Source organism: Oryctolagus cuniculus, chromosome 7 (assembly GCF_964237555.1).
Source record: "Oryctolagus cuniculus chromosome 7, mOryCun1.1, whole genome shotgun sequence".
NCBI lineage: Eukaryota > Metazoa > Chordata > Mammalia > Lagomorpha > Leporidae > Oryctolagus > Oryctolagus cuniculus.
In genome coordinates this window covers 16,031,968-16,046,351 of record NC_091438.1, presented here as the reverse complement: position 1 = coordinate 16,046,351, position 14,384 = coordinate 16,031,968, and the positions used below count along the sequence as shown (strand labels likewise).

The window sequence follows — 14,384 nt, the reverse complement described above, 5'->3', positions numbered from 1 at the left end:
CCCTTTGGGGTACATACTGCCACTACCCCATTCCACAGACGAGGAAGAGGAGGCCTAAACAATTGCAACAACATGACTGCCTTTACACAGCTGACAGATGCTGGAGTCAGGCCCAGTACCCCAACCTGGTTAACACCAACACCAGCTTTGAACACACTGCTACTTGCAGAAGGAAATGGTGACCCAAGACCGGTGAACCAACCACATAAGCATTACCGCCTTGTCTAGGACGTCCACAGCCTCCTTCACTTTAAACAGTCAATAGAAACACCATGAGATGCACTGGCTCCCAAAGGAGGTGGGGTCAGCAGAAGCGTCTCCAAGGCAGGCCTGGACCCATGGCCTACCAGGCTTCCCTGGGGCAGGTTGCCCATAGCAATGAGGAAGGGAGAGCTGGCTAGGCCTCTGCAGGCTGTGATGTGGCACAGGGCTGGGACACAGATGGTCCTTGGGGTGTCTGGCTGTGGCTTCTTGGCTGTACCTGCTCCTGCTCCCACCTGGGCCAGACCAGAGGCCTGAAGACCCAGCTGCCCTCCCCCAAGTCTTCCACAGCATCTGAGGGCAGGAGGGGGCGAGGGCCTAATGTACAGCTCAGGAATGATTTAAACACTCCTGCAGCTCAAAGGGGAATCTTGGATTCCATTAATTTTTTTTTTTTTGGACAGGCAGAGTGGACAGTGAGAGAGAGAGAGAGAGACAGAGAGAAAAGTCTTCCTTTCGTTGGTTCACCCTCCAATGGCCGCTGTGGCTGGTGCGCTGGGCTGATCCGAAGCCAGGAGCCAGCTGTTTCTCCTGGTCTCCCATGCGGGTGCAGGGCCAAAGGACTTGGGCCATCCTCCACTGCACTCCCAGGCCACAGCAGAGAGCTGGACAGGAAGTGGAGCAACTGGGACAGAATATGGTGTCCCAACCAGGACTAGAACCCGGAGTGCTGGCACCTCAGGCAGAGGATTAGCTTAGTGAGCCACGGCGCTGGCGGATTTCATTAATTAATACATCAGTAGAAGCCAATGGAGAAAAACCTGTCTTGTTATCTGGCTTCTCAGATGCTAGACTTGGGCTCATTAGCCTTAAGCATATCAGCCCAATAACACTATTTATTCCATACAGAATAATGATCTACTTTAGTGGAATACTGCAGTGAACTGAAAGGCCACGTTCATGCATAATCTCTGCTCCCAGCACACACACACACACACACTTGCGTGCACAGCTTCCATCCACAACGACAGCATACACAGGTGCCGGGGCACTATGCTGGCCGCACCAATGCACGGCTCCCCAGAGCCAACAGCAGAGACCGCAGTCACCCCACTTCCGAGAAGACCTGCCAAGGTCCTGGGGATCCCAGGTAGATTTAAGTCTGGATCACCCTGGCCCCAGGGAGGTGAGCAGAGCAGCCTGATCCAGACTGCTGCCTGGGAGGGAGGGAACCCAGCAGGAGAAAGGGAAGAGGAAAGAAGTCTGCTCTCACACACACCCTGCCCACTGCCTAACACAGAGAAGCAATGGAACCCATCGAAATTCTATCATCTGGGTAATGACAGCATCTTCAGCAGGGGCCATTAGAACCACAATGCGGCCTTGAACCCAGTCAACCTCGAAAACAAAAATAACACCACGTGCTGTAGGTGCACACAAGGCCATGGCCAGGGGTGAAGGGCCTTGGCAGAGAAAGCAGCCATCAGTTAAATAACGACCTGATTAGCAGTTGAAGGGTTTACTAAACTGGACTGTAGCTAGCAGGCAGGAGCTAGCGCCCCAGCCACCAGGTCTACAGCTCTGGATTCTTATTAGGGAGCCAACACTTGCAAGGTAGGAGCCCACGAGCAAGCTCTGCCTCCATGTTGCTTGCAGCACCATCCTCCTGCCCTTCATGACCCCCCAAACCCTGCGGGAGCTCCCAGTTCACTCTGCAATACAGACCCCAGGGTCCACTCTGTCCCCAGCCAGCACTCCCTGACCCCTTGCCCCTGGGCACTGTGAGCATGTTGCCCAGGGCCCTTTCAGTGCACAGAGGCCAGGTTTGAGCCAAGCCCCTCTGCCAGGGGCTGAGCCAGCCACGCTGGGTGGATCATGGGCTACAGGAGGGCTCCAAGCTGGAAAGACCCCCTGATGACTCCAAGAGGAGAAGGGAAGGTTCACCACTAAGTCCTGAAGGGCTGCCAGGAGGGAACAGTGTGGACAAGAAACCAACTTCCAGGGGAGGTGACAGTGAGGACACTGCCCTGACTGCCAGTGATGAAACAAAGGAAGTCAGCCAGGGGGAGCTGCTAGAGGTGGGGAGGGGCGGAGGAGCACCTGCAAAATGGTCGAGTTGCCCTGTCTTGGGCCATGAGACAGGACCCCTAGAGCAGGCCTGAGACAACCCACCAGGACCCCTCACACCATCCCCTGCTGATAGGCATCTTGTTTGTGAAAAGGAGGGAGAAGGCACATAGAGGGTGTTTCCTGCTCAGGCTTGGTTGTGGGCCTTGCATAGCTCTGGCCAGTTCTGTGCAGCAAAGTAAGAGTGGTTTGGAGCCACTGAGAACCCCCGCTGGGATTGCCCAGTGGGCTCCTCTCCAGGGACACCAGTGCCACGTCACTTCTCACACTGACACCCCTGGACAGCACCACGACCTTGGATGGCCGCAGCCCTGCAGTGGCACGCTGCCCACAGATGCTGGCTCACACCCTGGTCACAGCAGGAAGACCCTTTGTGCAGGCTGCAGCTGTGGGTGCAGCCAGAAGAGCTCCAGAGTCATTAAAAATAATGCATTCTTTCCCAAATTAATAAAATGCAGCCATCCACACTGAAGACCAACAGCTTGTAAAATTGGATTTCTAGAAGATGAAGGAGCAAAGGAGCCCCACCCTGGGCAGACAGGACCAGCAGCCATGGCCACAGGGCATTCACAGGTGTCCGGCACACTGCACTCACACAGCCACTCTGGGGATGACATTTCCTAAATTCTACCCGGGAGGAGGAGGCACTGATGGCGAGAGCAGCAGGGGTCCCTGCTGCCCCTATGGCTGCATGCCCTTGTGTGGGGGGTGGTGGGCCGAGGTTGAGGGCCCAGGCCAGGGAAAACCACAGCAAATTCACTAAGGACCGTTCATGGGTTCTGAGAAGGGATTCCTTAAAAATATGGATTTATGTCTCTACCTCCTTTTTGTTTAAAGGATATGTTTATTTATTTGCATATCAGAGTTACAGATAGAATGCGGAAGAGGCAGAGAGAGAGAGAGCGAGAGAGAGAGTCTTTCATCTGCTGGATCACTCCCCAGATGGCCACAACAGCTAGGTCTGGGCCAAATCAAAGCCAAGAGCCAAGAGCTTCTTCCAGGTCTCCCACGTGGGTGGCGTGGGCCCAAGCATTTGAGTCATATTTCTCTGCTTTCCCAGGAGCACTAGCAGGGAACTGGATCCAAAGTGGAGCAGCCAGGATACCCAAGTACTTGGGCTCCTATATCCACTTGGGAGACCCAGATGAAGACCCTGAATCCTAGTTCAGCCCTGGTCATTGTGGCCATTTGGGGGCAGAAAATCAATCTCTCTCTGTGTGCCTCTCCCTCTCTCCCTGTAACTCTGCCTCTCAAATTAATACATAAATAAATCATTTTTTAAAGCAATTGCTTTTCACAAAAGGGAGGAGGTATAGGCTAGGACACTCCACTGTAGACTGAATGCTCATATCCTTTAAAATCCATACGTGGATGCCTACTTCCCAATGGGATGGTGCTTGGAGGTGAGGCTTTGGGGAAGTGATTAAGTCACATGGGTGAGTAGATCTCTTACCAAAGGGACTCTCACAATTGCCCTTCCCCTTCCACATTGTGAAGACACAATGATAAAATGGCAGTGTGTGAATCAGGAAGTGGACTACACTAGGCTTGGAATCCACCTGCACCTTGACCTTGACCTTGCCTTTGCAGCCTCCAGAAGGGTGAGAAATAAATGTCCATTGTTGACAAACCAGCCAGTCTGTGGGACTTTGTTACAGCAGCCTGAGGACTCAGACACACTCAGAGCCCTTGCCCAGTGAGCTGGCGGCCAAGTGCAGGAGGTTCCGGAGAGCAGGGTGAGAGCCTCTGCCCGCCGTCCTGGCGCAGTCTATTCCAAGCATCACTCAAGCCGGTGTGGGGAGCAGGCTGGTTGTCAAAAGTGTTCAGCAGAGTCTGCCTTTCTCTGTGCAATCTCTGTTGGAACCTTCTGTTCCTGCCTTCAGGTACACGACTCATTCCTGTGCCCATATCAAAATGGCGGGGTGGTGGGAAGGAGCCATCTGGACGAGGTACCAAATTCTCTCCTCATTCGGCCCAGGTTCCTCTGCACCTAGCTCCCACCTCAGTTCTCTGGGTTTTTTGGTTATTTTTATAGGGCTTACTTCAGAGCCCAGATTACCATTGTTTTCCCCTCTCTGGGGTGACCCCTCGCTTCATCAACTGCTGCAGTGTCCTTGACGGCCGGTAGCAAGTGCCATGTGTGGTGATCAGCCCAGGATGTGAGCACAGGCACCCTCCACAGCTCTGACTGCACCTCTCATGTGCACACTACTCTACTGTCTTCTGGTCCCCCATGGTCCTGTGGAGAACCATGCTCTGAGGCACAGTCCCCACTGTCTTGGTCTACCCTGGGCAAGAAGCCCCACAGGCCCCCTGGAATGTCGGGTATCATATTCTTCAGCCCAAGGAAGAGGGTGAAATGTGTGGTCTGCTTTCACAGTCCCCTCGCTTCTCTGTCATCTCACTCATTCTTCATTTAACCCCTGCTCAGCTATTTATCTCCTGTCTTAGTTTGAGTTCCCCAAATATAGACACCTGGTGAGACAAGGACAGGGTGCAGGAGCTGATCCCAGAAACAGGAGTGGGGATGTGAGATGGGGAATGGAGGAATGCAATCCTGGGGGTATTCCTGGGGACGTGATCAGTGAGGGCAGCTGGTGTTCAATCCTGCGGATGGTGGGACCTGGGAGAAAGGCAGTCCCCAGGGATTCGGCCACTCTTTGGCTGGGGTTGCCCCAGAGGCTTACATTCCTGGGATGTTCAGCTTTCTTGCAAGCAGCTGAACAAGCCCCTGCAGTTCTTCATGCATGAAGCGCCATCTGCGCCGGGAACTGTCCACAGCAGCTGCAGAGGCATTCAGAGGTGAGCTGATGGGACTTGGGGCAAAACAACAGGCACCCACCATGGCCCCGTGGTGTTTCTTTCTACAGACACTGGGGGTTCCCCTGCACCAGGCACTAGAAGATACACAATTCTGGCCTGAATAAGCTCACCAGCTAAAAGCCACCTATAGTGTTGACGTTTTATTGTTTTGTTTTTTTTTTTTTTTTTCCCAAGAAGCTCATGGAAGACAGTGTGATCCTGTTAAACTGAAATCTTGGTCAGTGCCATGACTCACTAGGCTAATCTTCCACCTACAGCACCAGTACCCCAGGTTCTAGTCCCAGTTGGGGCGCAGGATTCTGTCCCGGTTGCTCCTCTTCCAGTCCAGCTCTCTGCTGTGGCCTGGGAAAGCAGTGGAGGATGGCCCAAGTCCTTGGGCCCTGCATCCATGTGGGAGACCAGGAGGAGGCACCTGGCTCCTGGCTTTGGATTGGTGCAGCGCCAGCCGTAGCGGACATTTGGGGGGTGAACCAACAGAAGGAAGACCTTTCTCTTTGTCTCTCCCTCTCTCACTGTCTAACTGCCTGTCCAAAAAAAAAAAAAAAAAAAAAAACAAAAACCTGAAATCTCAGGAAGTCTGGACTTTCCACCTGACCTTATGTCTACTGCTGTACCTCTTGAGGGCTCATTTATAAATGCAGAACCATGAAGCATACATGAGGTTCCCATTAGGATCACCACGGATCCAGCAATAAACCAGTCACAGCCACCACCCCCAAAAGACCCATTCCAGTCTAAGTGGTATTGCAGAACAACTTCCCAAACTAGCTGGAGGTGTTGCTGTAGGAGCCCTCTCAACCAATTTGCAGAAAGCCCATTACTGACATGGCATGGTGGAAGAAAAGAGGTGTTTATTTGCAAAGTGAAGAGCAAGGAGCTGGGCAGCTATGGCTTCATTCTCAGGCTCCCCAGGGGGTTAAGCATAAAGGATTTTAGGAACTAGAGTTAGGGTTAAGCGGTGCATGCTCAGCTTGTGTCCAATTCCCTAGTTGTTCAGTGATGTTTGCCGCTTTCCTTTGATTGGCCAATGATGTTTGGTGCTTTCCTTTAATTGGCCAGTGATGCCTGCCACCTTCCTTTGATTGGTCAGTGATATTCTTTGCCTTCCTTTCATTGGTCGGTGATGCTGTGCTCTTCAAGGAAGGTTTATGATGGCCACGTGGGCATCAGCCGCCCTGGGGAGTTACATGCAGGTGGTAGTTATATCCTGCCCCAGACCTGGCCTTCCCCTAAACAGCCACCACTCCCTAGGAGGACAATGCTGGCCATCAAGGTTTTAACTGTTACAGAAGCAAATGGCTCCTTGAAGGGCCAGCTGCAGCCCCTCCCTTCAATTCAGTGGACTCCTTCGGTAAGTGGTTGCTAATCCTAAAGGATGAGCCAGGACAGCTTGGGGGCCTGCTGCAACAACAGGGACAGGGCTGTGGCCAGGGTTCAGCCTCAGCGGGGACAGGTGCAGCCCTCCATGGCATGCTACAGTGCATTCCACTCTCATCCAGAACGATGTGCTCTGGGACCACAAAGAGGAGACAATGAATGGACTCAGGGTTGGTAGGCGGCCTAATGGAGGAAATGACAGCCAATTTGCGATCACTGACAGACAGTACTCATCAGCCACCTCCTGAGATCCCCTCTGAGGGTCAGGAATTTCATCTTCATCGAGAATCCTCCTGGGCTATAGCATGGGCGGGCCCACCCTGATCTACATGCTAATGAAAATATCTTGAAAAGATTTGTTTCCTTACTTAAAAGTCAGAAGTACAGAGAGAGGAAGAGAGAGAGAGAGAGAGAGAGAGAGAGAGAGAGAGAGAGAGAGAATGGTTGGGGGAGAAAGGCCTTCCATCTGCTGGTTCAATCCTCACTCCCCAAAGAGCCACAATGACTGGGGCTGGGCTAAGCCAAAGCCAGGAGCTGGGAGCTCCTTCTGGCTCCCCCACATGGATGCAGGGGCCCAAGTTCTTGGGTCATCCTCCGCAGTTTCCTGGGCTCATTAGCAGGAAGCTAGATGGGAACTGGAGCAGCCAGGACTCAAAGCGGCACCCACATGGGATGCCAGTGCTGCAGACAGCAGCTTAACCCATTGCACCACAACACTGGCCCCTGAAAACGTTTTTTCAACACACACACACACACACACACACAGGCCATCTGATGCGTACCCACCTGCAAGGGCTTTGTTCCTTCGTCCCCGTGTCAGTCACAGAAGTTTGCTTCTCACAGTTCTGGAGAAGCCTCAGATCAAGGGACCAGCTCGTATGGTGCCTGGGGAACACCTGCTTCCCGACCGACCCGTGCGCACCTTCTCCACCTGCATTCCCATGGTAGAAAACAGGGCGCGAGAGCTCTGTGGGGCCAGTCTAGGCACTAATCCCACTCATGAAGCTGGCCTCGTAACACCACCCATGAAAGGTCAGGCTGTCCATGCACACACTCGGGAGGGACATACACAGCCTACACACTGGTCTCTGGGCTCCAGGCTCCCCAGTCCACTCATCAGGGCAGAGCTCCCCGAGGATCTTGGGAGCACCCCGCCCCTTCCTGTTGGAACCTTCTCACACTCTTTCTCAGCTCCTCACATCCAAATCTCATTCATTCAAGGCCCATCGCTTCCTCCCACAACTCTCTCCCAGCTCATGTTCCATTCCCCCTGCTCTTATGCTCCATCACATCAAGTCCTCCATGCACAGCTGAATTGCCAGGGTGGGATTTTGGATGCAGATGGACAGGCCACCGAGGCGCTGTCTGGCTGGAGATGAACTCAAAGACTGCACTGCACGTGTGACTACAGCTCTTGATTTCCGTTCCTCCCAAGAGCATCAAGCAGCCGCGAGTTGGCTGTGAGCAGGGTTCATGCACTGCTGTGGCCATTGCTCGGGACAGACCCCTGGACCATTAGCCGTAGAGTGAGTGAATGATTCTCTCCAGCCAGGAGACAGCCGGTCACCATAACACACTGGTACCAGGCATTCCCTGACCATAAGGGGTCAGAGCAGCACATTCTAGAATCAATGAGTTCTTCCCTCTGGGATTACAGGTCTCCTTCTACAAAGCCACAGCCATCTTTAGACAGCACTCCGTAAATACAGCGGAGATAGCACGAGAACAAATGTGTTTACTTCCCATGCCTGGGGACGTTGAGTCCTAGGCTTTCCCTTCTGTTAAATGGGTAAGTTGCACACAATGACCCCTTCCTGCACTAGCATGCGGTGAGTGTAAATGGGGAGACACTGCTGTTAATTCCCAAGGGACACATGACATGTTAACTGCCTGTGGCCACACGGCAGAGCCCCTCGCTGCCCTGGAGAGGAGCAGAGGATGAATGGAAGGCAGGGTGCAGGTCAGGCCTCTGTCACTGCCAATGCCGATAGATGCTCTCACGCAGCCTCATCGGTCTCCTGGTTCCTGCTCCCACCTGGCTAGAAGCAGACACGTTTCCCACTGCTCACTCAGTGCTAGGAGAACCTAAGTGCTGGGAGAACCTAAGTGCTGGGAGAACCTAAGTGCTGGGAGAATGGGTCTTTGGCAAAGGAAATGATTCAAGCCCCAGCAGCGCCAGCTCCCAGCCACCTGCTCCCACCACCTCCAGGCCCCAGGGGCACAGAGGCCTGACATGCAGGGCCTCAACTCTCACTGGATGGATCTATTACATGCATTAAAATAATTTACGTTGGCCCTCTAAAGTGTTTAATTCATCATGCCATCATCCATTCCAGAAGCGTGTTCCTCTTCATCGTGAATTATTTTTGAATTATTTATGTGGACCTCACTGAAAATCACCCCAGTCAGCAAACTGAGAAATGGAAAGGCATTAAGAGGAGGTGTTGACCCAAGGGTCACAGGCACGAGTGTGGCTGGGGTCACTGGGGTTGGGGAGGGAGCCGGGGTGGCCGTGGACATGGCTGCCTGGGCTCCGTCTTCCCTGGCCACACCATGGCACGGGCAGGGCACCCATTTTTGGATATTGATGCTGGCAGGAATAACCAATGCAGGGAGCATCTTTGTTTGCAAAACACTTGCCCAGGATCTCTCGAGCCACCCGCAGCGAGTCTGTGTGACAGGCTCGTTCACAGATGAGGAACCCGAAGCTCAGTGAGACCAAGGAGGAGCCTGCCTGGCAGATCTGTGACAAGGAGGACAGATCAGGGTCTCCTGCCTAGAACTATGCACCATGCAGCCTTGAGCTCCCATGCTGGGATCTGGTCTCCCAAGACCCCATGGGCCCTCCTCAGCCACAGAGACACACAGCCACATGCACAGCGAGCAGGGTCACTCCCAAGCTCTCAAGCACGCTGCTAGGTCTGCGATGGACCCAACATCCCTCTTGGCTCCAGAGCCCCTTTGCTGGAGATTGCTGGTGAAACTTCTTTTGTAAAAGCTCACATTTCCACAGTTACTCCAGTGATCAGCATCAAAGACAGTTGGGCTGGGAATTTGTATCCACCCAATGAATATTTCTCGAGATGCAACACTGTACCAGGTGCTGTTTGTAGCAGAGGTCTGAAAGGCACAGAATTTAGGAATTTACTTAGGAATTTACATTCTGGTAAGGGAAACAGACCACAAGCATGTAAACAAAGGGATAAGTAAGAGATTTTCAGAGTGATTACTGCTACAAGGAAGACAGAAAGCAAGTGACAGGCTGTGGCATGACACGGGAGCCAGGGACACATGCATCCGTGTGGCAGTGCGTGTCAGGGAGGAACATTTCAGTTGAAACCTAAGTACGGGAGGGCCCCAAGCATGGCATGTGCAAAGGCCCTGGGGCAGAAACCCATTAAAAATAGCCATTTTGACCAGAGACAGATAAGTGAGGGAGGAGAGTGAAAGATGAAGTTGGAGAGACTGGCTGGGCCTTGGAGGTCAAGCAGGGCATCCTGACAGATGTCACCTACAGCGGCAAACCTGGGAAATGCGGGCTAAGTGAAACACGCCGGACACAGAAGGTACCGGTGACCGGAGTCCATCTGCGTGAAGCATCCAGCACAGGGGAATCTGAACACAGGAAGCAGACTGGCGGCCATCAGGGCAGGGCCGGGCCGAGGAGGAGGGTGCAGTTCAGGGGCAAGAAAGATGTTTAGGAACCTGAAGTGATCTGTGGCCCATCATTAGGCTGTTGCCTAATGGAATTTCAAAACATAACTGGTCTCCTAGGGACAGCTCCTCTGGATCTCACGGACCTTAGGGCCCCTTCCGGGGGCACCAGGAAAACCTCATGCTCCATTTCTCAACTCCAGACTGGTGCCCGCACCTCACCGTCCCTCCCACTCCCATGGGGCCCTGGCCAAAGAAGGGGCTCCCAAGGCCCCTGCCCAGCCCTGCAGCCCTGCTCACTCCCAGGAAGCCTCACCTTGTTGGCTGAGTCCTGTGGTGACAGTGGGGATGGCAGCAGGTGGCAAAGGCCCCAGCAGCTGGCCCAGTGCCTGGCCCACCCCTCCCCTGCTGCAGCTGGGGTGCAATTTCTAATCACAGCCCTGACCCTGGGGAGGCAAGGGGCAGGGGCTTGGGAAGTAAACAGAGTTGGGTGCCCGTGTTCACACAGCCAAGAGCAGGCGACGCACAGAACCCGCGCCCAGGAGCCCCATTGGGGCGGTCTGTCACTGTAGGTTTCTCTACTCTGGGCACTTCACATAAACAGAATCATATGGGCTGTAGTTTGGCGCCTGGCTCCTTGGTTCACCCATCCAGGCTGTAGCACAAGGCAGTCCTTACTTATTTATGCAGAATAATATTCCCCTCTGTGGTCGTGCTGCATTTTGTTCATCCATTCATTGCCCAGCTTTTTCAGACAAATGTTGTGTGGATGCCCTACAAAATCCAAGTGACCAGGACCTGTTGAAAATGTGGAAGGCTGGGGCCGCTTCCTGATGGCAGTGCCATTCCAAGAGGGTCCACGTGCTCTCCAGCCCACCTGATAGTCCAGCATTCCTGCCCTCCTGCCCTCACCACTGTGGGGTCTTGTCCAGCTCCTGTGGGTTTCAGATCCATCGTGCAGGTGGTGTAGACAGAAGTCCAGAGCGCTCGTTCAACTGAGACCTCCACATTTGACTTCTGTCGTCCTGGACAGTGAGGACCAATAACAGCTCCATTTGTTTGCCCCCTTTCCCTGCCCTAGGCCACACGCAGGCTTCCAGGCTGAAAGAAGCATGCTAAGCAGACAAACTCCTGTAACACACGCAGGTGCCTTTTCTGGCTGAACCTGCATGGGCCCTCTATGGCCCGGAGCTATAGCATGCACCCTGCAAATTTATTTTTGGGGCCAAACTAAAGCACAAAATGTAAAACAAAAGAGCTCGCTCATCAGGTGGTGAGCACACTCCCGGTCCCCCAAGCTGTTTTCTTCCAGAGGAAACATCCAGATTATCCTCAGATAATTTGGCAGGGAAAGACTTCTTTCCATTTAATGATTTAAAATAAAAAAAAAAAAAAACTTTTTACCAGTAAAGTAGAATAAAGGACTCCAGGGCTCTAAGTGGCTCCTCCTGTGATCACCACAATAAGGGGCATGCATTAATATTCCCGTAGTTTGAAAATGAAGTGTGGTTCATACAGGCACTTGGGCGTGCACAGGCACAGGTGCACACACACACAACACACACACACTGTACTACACAGAGACTCAGTCCCTTGGAAAAGCATGAGGCTCTCCCAGAATGCTACAGGGCTTTTAAAAAAATGGGGTTGGACCAAGTCTTGCCGAAGTTTGATGACTTCCCCCCACACACACACAGGTTTTGTTCTTTGCAGTACACATAAGTGAATAGGAAAAGATGTGTTTTTTTTTTCCCAAAGTTAGAGGTTTTATTGAGTAAAACACTGGATAAAACTGGACTGCTTCAAAGACATTTTATTCTAACAGCAGAAAGAAAACAGTCATTGCTGAAAAAACAACTTTTAATACTTTCTATACCAGAATAAAGTTCTATCAACTGATGTATTATAATAATAAATAATGACCAAAATTAAACTTCAAATATAAAGTTTTCTACTTGTTTCACGCATAGCAACAAAATCCTCTGCTCTATGGATCTCAGATTTCCTCCAAGATAGATGTTGTTTTCTCGATGCAGGAATGGAGACAGTATCACAGACTACAAAGTTACAGGGCAAGGACTTGACATGTTTAGATACGGGAACCTGATGACATTCAGAAATTGACACTGCATCACTGCGGCTGTCACTTGTTTGTATTACAAGTTACAAATGTTCTGGAAGGAAGGCCTGTGTCAGAGGCGGAAATCAGGATGGCTCACACTGGACACAATGGAAATCCACACACAGGCCACAAAGGAGAGGGGGTGTTCCCAGTGTCACAAACAGAATCATTGCCTGCCGCATCTGACGATGCCCAGAAGACACAACGAATACTCGAAGAGCTCCCAAGTGCTAGAAATGGAATGTGGCTCTCATTTTTTTCCACTTTTTTTCCTCTTCTTTTTTTCTTTTTCTTTGCTAAGATACCAAAGGTGGGGCAAACACACAGAAAGCAAGCGACTGGCACAGTCACCAAACACGGTAGTGCAGTTAAAATCCTAAAGCTTACTACCCTCAGAAAGTGTAGAAAAGTCTCAGTCCTTTCTCTTGGCTCATAGAAACAGTCGCATTAAGTGTATCAACTCGATTTAAGTAAGGCAGTGAGAACTAGACTAGAAAAACAAGAAAGCAGCTTGCGCCAGGCCAGCTGGGTGCAAGGTTCACCCCCACCCCACCCCACCTCCACTGAAACCTTGGGGAGACCACCCCCTCTGACAGCTATAGTAAACCCGGTTCCCCACTAACCTTAGATTCCTTCTGTTCTCAGCATAGATAGCCCTAAGGATTTTATTTACATTGATTGCAGTTTAGCATTTTTGTAAACTGCTATAGGCAGAGCTGACGTTTTTAAGGCCTGGGGTTTTATTCTGCGCTCCCAGCCTGTAAGGAAATATTGACTTTTTTGTTTGTTTGTTTTAAAGTCTGAATGATTTTGTTTTAGAAGAAGTTAATACTTCCACACCTCTCGGGCTGGCGCCGTGGCTCACTAGGCTAATCCTCCGCCTTGCGGCGCTGGCACACCGGGTTCTAGTCCTGGTCGGGGCGCCGGATTCTGTCCCGGTTGCCCCTCTTCCAGGCCAGCTCTGTGCTGTGGCCTGGGAGTGCAGTGGAGGATGGCCAAGAGCTTGGGCCCTGCACCCCATGGGAGACCAGGAGAAGCACCTGGCTCCTGCCATTGGATCAGCGCGGTGCTCCGGCCGCAGCCCGCCAGCCGCAGCGGCCATTGGAGGGTGAACCAACGGCAAAAGAAAGACCTTTCTCTCTCTCTCTCACTGTCCACTCTGCCTGTCAAAAAAAAAAAAAAACAAAAAACTTCCCACCTCTCTACCATCTCGAGTGGCAGCACCAGTGTCGTGTCACTCAAAAGAAGTAGGCTAAAAGGCTGAACTCATACCCTTCTAGCACATGCCAGAAAAAATCTTTAATGAATCCTCTGAAATCTTTTTTTTTTTAAAGTGAGTGAAGCGTGTCTTTCTTGACCCTCAGCGTGTTGCCTCTGTGTGGTGCAGAATTTGATGAATCTGGAGTATCCAATCGGTAGAAAATCTAAAATCTACAAAATATAGAACACATTTGTTTTACAAAAACAGACATTCTAATTCAAACACTGTTCATTAAGAGATAGCACAATGTTTAGATTCATCTTTTAATACAAGCTATTTCGTGAGAGCATGCTGGAGAAAATCTTGCTTCATTTCTGTGACACTTATGAAAACTAACACTTGAAAAATAAATCTGATACTAAGGACAGGAGCAGCCACCATTCAAGTAAACTTTTTTAAAATCACGATTAACAAAAAATAACAAATTCCATGATCATGTAAATTTCCATTTCTCATCAGCACCTTTATGGATAGGATGGGATAGCTTCTTTCAATACATTTCATATCATGTACCCGACACTGTTGTAAAATATCAACCTTCGCTGGCACCATGGCTCAATAGGCTAATCCTCCACCTTGCGGCACCAGCACACCGGGTTCTAGTCCTGGTTGGGGCACCGGATTCTGTCCCAGTTGCCCCTCTTCCAGGCCAGCTCTGTGCTGTGGCCCGGGAGTGCAGTGGAGGATGGCCCAAGAGCTTGGGCCCTGCACCCCATGGGAGACCAGGATAAGCACCTGGCTCCTGCCTTCAGATCAGCGCGGTGCACCGGCCGCAGTCTGACGGCCGCAGTGGCCATTGGAGGGTGAACCAACAGCAAA

General features: G+C 51.7%; 1 pseudogene; it reads right to left on the bottom strand.

The window, feature by feature from the left end:
* LOC138850340 (sorting nexin-7-like) overlaps nt 1-14,384 on the bottom strand; it is a 415,797-nt pseudogene that overhangs the window by 255,120 nt on the left and 146,293 nt on the right.